A 6204-nucleotide genomic window follows, 5' to 3' on the forward strand; every position below is an offset into this window, starting at 1 on the left:
GTCCAGGGGGATGGCTGGCGCCACCTAGGAAATACCAGCAACTCTATTAGCTGTGGGCTGATCCACTATCATAGATCGTTTTATGTCACAGTCTAATTAGAGGGTTGTTATCAAAACACACCTGAATATTTTTAAAATCATACTTTCTTGGCCGAACACCAAGAGGGAGAGCTCACATGCTGTCATGTACGCCTGGATCCTAGTAAACAACAACAATCAGGATCTCACCAATACATTATTTCTTATATAATTTAACACCAATACATTATTTCTTATATAATTTAACAATTAAATTTAGGTCCAAATACTTTTATTTTATTCAGGAAAAAAATACAATAAAAATATTGAGGACTTCTCAAGTGCTTATTGTTTAATATGTATGGGCTCCTTTAAGACTCACAGCAGTCTACAAGGTCAGTGCATTCTGCAAGGAAGACACTGTGTGTTGGCTGAGGCTAGCACATGCTAAGTCAGAATATGAATCCAAGTCTGCCTGGCTCCAGAGCTCACTTTGATGCCACTAAATAATACTGCCTCTTGCAGGTAAAAATTTTTTATAAATAATGACATGAACAACATTAACTTTTTAAAACTGAGATGTGTGTTTTAATAAACTATTTGTGTAGTACAGGAAACCCTGTCATATATTTTCATTGTCTATCCTTTTTGTTGTTTGTTATTAACATAATAAAAATTCTATCTTCAAAGATACATTGCAAAAAATTAGTGACAGGCTGCACCTCTGTATTTAGTGATAATCTGATACAATTAATACAGTTAATCCACTGACTGACTTACACAATTGTGCCCCCTTCTCCACAGGGAATACCTTTCAAGACCCTAGTGGAAGCCTGAAAATGTAGATGTTTCTGAGCCTGTACACACTGTTTTTTTTCCTATACATACATAACTATGATAAAATTTAATTTATAAATTAGGCACAATAAGAGATTGACAATAACATAATAAAATAGAACAATTATAACAATATTCTGTAATAAAAGTTATATAAATGTGCTCTCTCTCAAAATAACTTATTGTGTACTGTCTTCACCTTTATTGTGATGATGTGAGGTGATAAAATATTTACATGATAAGATGAAGTGGGGTACTCAGAATTATGTGCAATTTAAAACTTATAAAGTGTTTAGTTCTGAACTTTTCCATTTGACATTTTTGAACCTTGATTGACCACAGGTAACTGAAACTGTAGAAAGTAAAGCCATGAATGAGGGACTACTGTATTGTATATTTCAGTCCCCATTTTTTAAGAACTCTAGCTCACAGTTATTTATTTTTTCTTTGTAGAATTCTGGTTTTGTGTTGATTTGATTCAAAAAGACTTTAAGAAGAAAACCTGAGGGATATCAGAGTATTGGTGGCATGACACATACTCTTGATCTCTCCTCTTGAAATTTCAACAAATTGAACAGGTATAATGCAGCAAAAGAACCCTAGCTGGGCTTGTGGGAATGCCTGAAAGATCCATGCACCCAATTAAATAAAGGAAGGGTAAAAAATGGGGATGGGAGATAAGAAGCACTTGCGGTGGGCTGCTGAGAGCGCAAGGCCTATACTGCCTGAGCTTTGGTCCACCATAGCTCTGGAAAGGGAAGAAGCCTGGAATTACTGGGTCTTCTTTTGCCAGAAGGAGCAGAGAGATTGGGGGGGATTTGGTGTGATACTGAACCAAAGCAGCAGAGCATGGGAGCACAGCCAGTGTTCGCACTCTCTGCCATAGTCTGTACTCAGACAGAGACACAAAAGTACAAAGTATAGTCCCCTAGCTTCGAGATACAACCTCCTGCCCTTTGTGGGGATGGAGCATGGCAGAAACATACACCACAGCTGGAAAACAGAGGTGCTTTTTTGTCTGGTCAACTGCTCTGTTGGGATGTAGGGAGGAGCACCTGGAAGCCTGAGATCACCATTGCTAAAGACACAAAGCTTTCACAAGTCTGACCATCATTTTGACTGCAGCCCCACCTCCACATTTGCCACAGCAGTTTCTCAGCAGATTCAGCCTAGGATTTTACAGAGCTAAAATTTGTTATATAGCCCCACCTACTAAAAAGAGAGAAAAAAACCTCTTGGAAATGTTTTCTTCTAACTTTTTTGTTCTTCAGTTCTTTTCATTTTTTTTGTTTTGATTATTTGTTTTTTATTTTGTTTTTTTTAATATAAATTTTCTCTTTACCTTTGAATTTTATTTATTTATTTATATTTTTGTTGTTTTTGCTTGATTTTTTTAACACCACTCTCAAATTCCCCCAAGGCAGGAAAAAAAGAATACCATGACTACCTAAGAAAGAGACACAGTTCAGAAATAAAATTTAAAATCTTAAAAAAAAAAATCTCAATCACATGGAAACCTTGGAGTTAAACAATAGATAATTCAAAATTGAAGATCTGAGAATATTCAATGAGATGTGGTCAAACACTGATAGGCAATTTAATGAGTTCACAAAATAAGAAAAATACCTCACCAAGGAGATTGAAACTTTAAAAACAGAGATGAAGAACTCAATACATTAATTGAAAAATGAGGTAGCAAGTTTAGCTAACAGAACAAGCCAGATAGAGGAGAGAATTGGTGACATCAAAGACAAGCAACTAGAAATAATACAGAAGGAAGAAAAGAGAAACTCAAAGATTAAAAAAAATAATGAGAGGGCTCTATGAGAATTGTCTGACTTCATCAGGAAGAGCAATATAAGAATAATGGATATTTCAGAAGAAGAAGAAGAGAGAGAAGGGAATGGAGAGCCTATTCAAACAAATAATTGATGAGAACTTCCCAAACCTATGGAAAGAGTTAGATACTTGAATCCAAGGAGCAAACAGAACACTGAGTTACCTTAACCCAAACAGACCTTCTCCAAAGCACATTGTAATAAAAATATAAAAAATAAAAGACAATAAAAAAATCTTCAAGGCACCTAGGGAAAAGAAGAACTTAACATATGAAAGAAGGCCCATCAGGTTATCATCAGATTTCTCAGCAGAAACATTCAAAGTACTGAAAGAAAGGAATTACCAGCCAAGAATACTATATCCATCAAAGTTGTCCTTCAAGTATGAAGGAGAAATAAAAACTTTTCCAGACATACAGAATCTGAGGGAATTTATCACTGGAAAAGCCCCACTGCAGGAAATACTTAAGAGGATTATTCCATCAGATACAAAGAACAAAACAACACAAAACTACAAGTAAAAGTTCCAACAAGATTACAATATAAACAAGGATAATCTGTGGCAACAAAAACATAAAAGGGGAGAGAATAAAGGTCTAAATTAGCAAAGAAGAATGGAATACAGAAGCACTCATAAGACAAAGGACTCTTTAATATATGAAAAATTTTCTCAACAACCTAATGTTAACCACCCACAGCTTAAAAAAAGAAGAAATAGAGGAAAGATGCATGGAATACCACCAACCCCCCCCCCCAAAAAAAAACAACTAACAGAAATACAAAGGAAAAGAACCAAAGGAAACACAAAGCTACCAGAAAACAAAACATAAAATGGCCATAGGAAATCCTCAAGCATCAATAATTACCGTAAATGGACTGAACTCACCAATAAAGAGGTACAGAGTAGCAGATTGGATCAAAAATCAAAACCCAACTATATGGTGCCTTCAAGAGACACATCTAAGCTGCAAGGACAAAAGTAGGCTCAAACTTTAAGGTCAGAAAACAATTCTCCAAACAAATAATATCCAGAGGAAAGCAAGTATAGCCATACTTGTATCTGACAATACTGACTTCAAGATAACAGAGGTAGCAAAAAACAAAGATGAACATTTCATAATGATTAAAGGGAAACTATATCAAGAAGACTTAACACCTCTTAATATCAGGGAGCACCAAAATTTATAAGGTATCTACCAGTAGATTTAAAAATAGAAACAGACAAAAACACAATTGTACTTGGAAATCTCAACACACAATTGACAGTTTAGATAGATCATCCAAACAGAAAATCAATAAAAAAATATCAGCCTTAAACAACACATTAGGCCAAATGGATATAATAGACATTTACAGAACAATTTATTACAGAACAGCAGATTATATATTCTTTTCCAGTATGCGCAGAACATTCTCAAAGACAGACCATATGTTGGGCCACAAAACTAATCTCAACAAATTCAAGAAGATTGAAATTATACTAAGCACATTCTCTGACCAGAAGGCTTTGAAGTTAGAATTCAAATGAAAAAAAGGAAATAAAGAAACCCACAAAAAATGTGAAAATAAACAACATACTTCTAAATAATAACGGGGTCAAAGAAGAAATAAATGCAGAGATAAAAAATGTATACATAGGAGTTCCAAGATGGCCACAGAGTAGGCAGACACTCCAACTCCCACTTCCCAGAACCAAGGTGGATTACAACTTAAATCTGAGAATACTCATCATGAAAGATGAGTTTGGATTAATCCAAAGATAAACTTTGGATTAAACTAAGAGGATTCTACAGCCAAGGATCAACAAAGAACCCACACTGAGACTAGTGGGAAAGACGGAGATGTGGAAAGGGCTGCTCTGCTCCCGGGAGCGAGCAGTGGCCAGGAGGGACTTTTGTGATGGGGAAGGCTATCCAGCAATGTGTAGGTCCTTATCCCCAAAATCGGAATTCCAGCATAAAGCCCTGGAGCCTGGAAGGGGCTTATGGACTATGTTTAGCTGAGAAAAAACCTAGACACGGTTTGAGAGAAGGAGGCAGGATTCTCAGACCCAGGCTTTGTATTAAAGGAACTGCACAGACAGCCTTGCTCACAGCCACTTTCCCAGAGCTCCAGAAGGACACCCTAACCCCTGGGCTGTCACTCCCCAAATTGAACATTTTTCCTGGGAACTGCATCACCAGCAAAAGAAAGAAAGTGCCCTGTTCACCAGAGGCTCCCCTATCTTAGCTAGAACATAGGTGCTTAGAGGCAGGCACCATGATAGGGACACAAATAGGAAGTGCAGAGGTCTAAGCTACACCACCCTTCGCACTGCTGAGTGCTCGCCCAGAGCAGGCAGGCCAGAGGCAACAGGGCACGACTGTGGCAGTTTGAACAAGCATGCGCAAGTCAACCCACGAAGCCAGGAACTACCACTGCAGTTGGGAAGGTCCAGGCTCACACACAGTTTTGCTCTTTGAGAGGGCCCACCCTTGGCAGGGGCAGAGGCCTGAATATCAGTGGAGGGGGTCTGCACAGGTGCATGTGAGCCCTCAGGCGAAAGTCACACTGGCTGCTACAGGGATTCAGGCCACACACAAACCTGCTTGGGGTGCCGGCACACCCTCAGCAGCAGCAAAAGCAGGGGTGACCTCGGCAGTGATCCGAGTGGGCACGAGCGACCTCCCCCGAGGCAGCTCCAGAAGTGGTCCGCGTGGGCATGTGCGGCCCCACCTGTGAGGGTGAGAGCTGGGGCAAATGCTCGATCCCCTGAGCAATAGTGCCTGTGGTGCAGACTGGCTCTCAGAGGCAGTGCAAGCTGGGGTGGCCACGGAAGCAGTCCAAACAAGCACATGGGCATGCACGAGCCTGAGCAGGGCAGTGGCGGCCATAGAGGCAGGCTGGCACCAGCAGCACCTGAGCCCAAAAGCCCCAGGCAGCAACAGCAGCAGTGGCCTGGTAGACAGGCCACATAATGGGAGCACAGGGGCCACACTGACTGAAACCCTGTGACTACACCATACTGAGTGCTGAAAAAGAACAAAAAAAGAAAAAAGAAGTAAATAAAATGTCTGGATAGAACGACACCTGAGGCTAAGGAGTAGGCCACATCTAATATCATACCTAATCACTGAATTACAGTACTGAGCCCAACAAGTAGCCAGCAATAAGAGGCAACAGAAAGTGGATTTTAGGGAAACTTGAACTTTTAAAGGAACTTCTCCCAGGACAAGAGTAGATAAAAGCAAGCTTAGGAGTGCAGCTGATATTTACAATGGTGCCTGGACCCAGCAGTGGCAGCCACAAGACCTGCATAACCGGTAGCTCCCAAAAGGTGGATAAGAACCAGTCATAGGCAATGACCCCCAGTGATCTGCACCAGGCCCGGTCAGGGAGGTCCAGGGCAACACAGACAAAATAGGAAGACAGATAAGTGCAATCCAAATGAATAAACAAGAGAAACCCCCAGAAAATGAACTGAGCGAGATGAAAATAAGCAAACTCCCAGATGCAGAGTTTAAAATAATGA

This window comes from Saccopteryx bilineata, chromosome 1 (genome assembly GCF_036850765.1).
Source record: "Saccopteryx bilineata isolate mSacBil1 chromosome 1, mSacBil1_pri_phased_curated, whole genome shotgun sequence".
Taxonomy (NCBI): Eukaryota; Metazoa; Chordata; class Mammalia; order Chiroptera; family Emballonuridae; genus Saccopteryx; species Saccopteryx bilineata.